Below are 4,539 nucleotides of genomic sequence, written 5' to 3'. Positions count from 1 at the left end.
GCACACCTGAAATTAAACTATGCAACTAATCCGGTAGACACTGCAATAGAAGTTTAGAACCACCATGAGCAACGACACTGCCACCTTACTCGGAGTCCTCGTCCACGTCCTCGACTTCGCCCTTGTCCCTCTTCCTCTTGGCCGATACTTCTTTGCTTGAACCGCACACTTGGCTGTTGCCCTTCATCCAACCCTTGTAGAAATTGAAACAAAGGTAGCCATCCATTGCAGCGTAGTGGATGTGGTCTATATCTAGTACATTCCGCTGCCATGCATGATGATGAAACGTTTAATGAGGTTTCTCCAGTTTACGGTACGAAGGATGAACCATGGCTCCTGCCAGGGTCAGCATTGAAGGCTGACGAGAGGGCACCAGCCGATTCTTCTGGAGGTTGAAGGGGTTGCCTACAACGAGGCCTATCCGACCCAGGACTTCTTTGTCGTTCTTAAAGTCTACAGTAACGAATTTCACTGTTTTGTCCTTGAGGAAGTTCTTAAAATCCTGACACTCAACGTCGGCATGGCATATGTGGTAGACCAAGCAAATGTTATGTACGCAAACCTGGATCACGGCGGGCTTCTTCCTCTCTTCGTCCTTTAGATCCTTCTCTCGTCCCAGGACTGTGGTGTACTCGACATCTAGCCCAGCGACCCACTCATCATCTGAGTTTTCGAACATGCGTCTGAAGCAAGAAAGGCATCCTTTCACCGTCGCGGAAGAACGGGTGTAGATGACGTCGAACTTATCCCCGATGATGGTTCTAACCTTGTACTGACCGCCGATCATGGAGATTTGGGACGCCATGGATTTGGGAGGAGGATTAGGATTAGTGGAACTGTCGTAATGTGAATGGACGGGACGATTAGGAGCGAACCGCCGTAGTATTTAAGGACGTGCGGGGACGAGTAGGAGCGAACTGCCAGCGTGTGAACGGCGGGGTAGTGGATTTCCATTCTCCCATGATACGGGCTTCCGAGAGCCCTTGGATCTGAGATCGAACGGTTGCATGGCGTGATTCTAGACCTATGGGAGAATATCCTATCCTGGAGGGTTATTCTGCAAATTTTCAGCAACTTAGCATGCGATCGTTTGATCTCAGATCCAAGGGCTGCCAGCAGCCTATATCATGGTCGCGCCTACCACGACCGTCGCGTCGCTCGTGCAGTCGCGCCCTTGGAGATTTAACACAGTGCGTTAGGCTATTTGATGTTGGCATGTCATACATAGTCATCACTTAGTCACTCATACTACAACAAGGTTTTGGCTATAAGATTGGCTCTAAGTGTATTTTTTTTTTACTTCTCTCTATCTCTTTCTTCGTACTCCCTCCGTCCCATAATATAAGAACGTTTTTGACACTAGTGTAGTGCCAAAAACGTTCTTATATTATGGGAAGTACTAGTATTTATTGCATTTGCCAAGGAGTGACCTCTTCCAATGAAATGGTGTTGCTAAGTTTGCTTCATTTAATTAGCTATAGACTCAAAATTGTCTTTTCACCTAGGTACACGCGCTTAGCACCGTTTCTTCCTTGGGTCACCAAACTAGTCTCTCCCTTATTGATTAACTTGCCACATCAGACTTTATGCCTATGTGGCAAGCTTAAGCACCTGTAGGAGCAAGTAAGTACAATAGTGCGTTTTACATGGCCAGGGTTTAGCCAGGGTTTTATTTATGTTTACCACATCATGAGCCCAATTGTGTTTTTTCTTGCTGAAAATGCCTAGCCCAGTTCTATTTTTTTTAAGAAATACCCAAACAAGGCCTACTTGCTTTATCGGCCTTGCTGGGCTGCAAATCTTTCAAGACGAGGAGAGTTTCATTCGGTTTGCCCAGAAATGGGCTGTACATTTTTAAAACACATCTAACCGGGAATTAGTTTCAATTTTTTTTCATTACAAGATCTTAAATTCCATTGATTTTTATGCGTGAACAATTATTTGGATTTTATATTTATATAAATTATTTTTCAAAATAGTTTGAATGTGAATCGATATTTCTGGATTAAAAACAGTTGACCGCACCAAAATATGCAAAATTTCGTATACTTTTTAACTCTGGCCACAGTATAGGGTGTAATGCTAACAAAAATAAGATGGGCCCCAAAAAAATTCTTAAGAATTAGCAAATGGGTTGTACATTATTAGAAATAATGGCAGATGGGTTGTATGCTATTTTCCACAGATTTGAGGCTGACTTGTGCGCCTACTACAGGTTGACGCGTATGCTTTCATAAAAAAAAGGTTGACGCACACGCACCGCCCTGTCAACTTAGTCAACACATGAGAGCAGTGACTGTTGGATGTCCATCCAACGGCTGTCGTGCTTCTTCAATCTCTGCTCTTCATGCTCCAATCGCTCAAACAAGCGCCGGCGGGACTGCCTGCTCCCTCCTCCCGCGGCCGGCTATGCTGTCGCGTAGGCCTCACGGCCCCACCGTACTCCCATCGCTGGCCTAGCCATCCCTCTACTCACCCACACATGCTGTTATTCTTCGGTGACGGCAGACGAACCAGTAAACCCTCGTACTCCTCCGCGTAGGAAACAACTGCCGAGTATTCCCTGGCTCCGTGTCGTTCCCTTCCAAGGCCTCGCCGTCGTCCACCGCCCTGGTGCTCTCAGCGCGGCCTGGTCAACATGGTCAATGAACGACATCCATCAGAAGTGGACTGTACATGGAGAGGCTGACAGCTGGGTCCACGGCCGCACACCAGGAAATGCCTCCTTATTACGCGCAAAATAATGATTCCTCCACCTGACAGCTAGGACCCACAGGAAGGGCCTCTGTATTTTGCGAAAAAACGTTCCCCCCGCTGACAGGTCGGACCACCAGCTATATCTTCGCACGCAAGGAAGTGCCTCCTTATTACGCCCAAAAAAATGAATACCCCCCTGCTAGCTGGGACCCACCATATTGTTGGGCTGACTTGTGGGCCTACTAAGTTGACGGGGACGGAGGGCTTTGTCAACTTAGCCAATACTCCAGTGACCGTATGATGTCCATCCAACGGCCATAGTGCTTCTTCAACCTTTGGTCTTCTTGCTCTAGCCGCCCAAAGCAGCGCCGGTCGTGCCGCCTGCTCCTGCCTCCCGTGGTCGGCTGTGCTACGGCGGAGGCCTCACCGCCCCCATACTACTCCCACCACTGGCCAGGCCATCCCTCCACTCACCCACACCCCCTGTTATTTTGAGGCGACGGCAGCCTCACACCATAGCTGAACCAGTGAATGCTCGTACTCCTCTCCACGTGGGCATCCACTGCCGCGTCTTGCCCGGCTCCGCGTTGTCCCCTTCCTAGGCCTCGCCATCGTCCACCGCCGTGGTGCTCTCGGCGCGGCGTGGTCAATGTGGTCAACGACCGACTTCCATCGGAAGAGTATTGTACATGGAGAGGCTGACAGCTGGATCCACGGCAGTCGCAAGGAAGTGCCTCCTTATTACGCGGAAAATAATTATTCCTCCACCTGACAGCGGGGACTCACCGGACGGGCCACCAGTATTTTGTGAAAAAAATCATTTCCCCTTGACTGCTGGGACCCACCGGACGGGCCACTGTATTTTGCGAAAAAAATGTTCCCCCCGCTGTCAGCTCGGACCCACCGGAAGTGCCTCCTTATTACGCACATAAAATGAATACTCCCCCGGCTAGCTGGGACCCATCTTGGTGGGAGGCTGACTTGTGGGCCTACTAAGTTGACGGGGACGAAGGGCTTTGTCAACTTAGTCAATATGAACGATTCTAGCTCCAGTGACCCACTACTAGGAAAAGGGCTATAGATGGGATGGACACTAATGGCGCACTGTACATGTGGTGCGCCATTACTAAATACTAATGGCGCACCATGTGTTGGTGCGCCATTAGTGTGCAAATACTAATGGCGCACCACATCCCACGGTGCGCCATTAGTAAAAAAAATTCAAAACTACTAATGGTGCACTGTGGGAGTGGTGCGCCATTACTAGTTGACATAGTAATGGCGCACCACACCCACTGTGCGCCATTAGTAGTTTTGAAAAAAAATAAAAAAATTGTTAGTAATGGCGCACCTGTGGATAGTGCGCCATTAGTAGTTTTCTCTACTCCTATAAAATACCTAGTTGGTGGTGATGGTGTGCCTGCCATACCTGATTTTTGACCGTCAGATGTGCATCCAACGCATGGAAGCTAACTATGGTTTATGTTTGTAAAAAAAAAACCTTATTCTCTTCGTTCAGCTCCAGCCATCCCCTCCTTATCCAAATCCTATGAGCGAAGGCATTGGATCCTTCACGAAAACGAAAGAAAACAGTGGAACCAAAGACGGCAGCGCCGCTGCCGCTCCACACACCGCCGGCGCCGCCGGCGCTGCCGACGCACTCCGCTCCTAACACCCTCTTCTGCCTCCTCACTGCAGCAACTTCCCCACCACTCACTACCACCTCCCCATCCGACCCTCCCCGATTTCTCCCCCCGCCTGCCCCGTCTCCTCCGACGCCGACGTCGGCAAACACGCAGCCGCCGCCGCTCATCCCCAGAGTCCGCGACGCCTTCCCTCCCT

The sequence above is a fragment of the Triticum dicoccoides genome, chromosome 7B, assembly GCF_002162155.2.
Source record: "Triticum dicoccoides isolate Atlit2015 ecotype Zavitan chromosome 7B, WEW_v2.0, whole genome shotgun sequence".
Lineage (NCBI taxonomy): Eukaryota > Viridiplantae > Streptophyta > Magnoliopsida > Poales > Poaceae > Triticum > Triticum dicoccoides.
Note: the sequence above shows the minus strand (reverse complement) of the source record.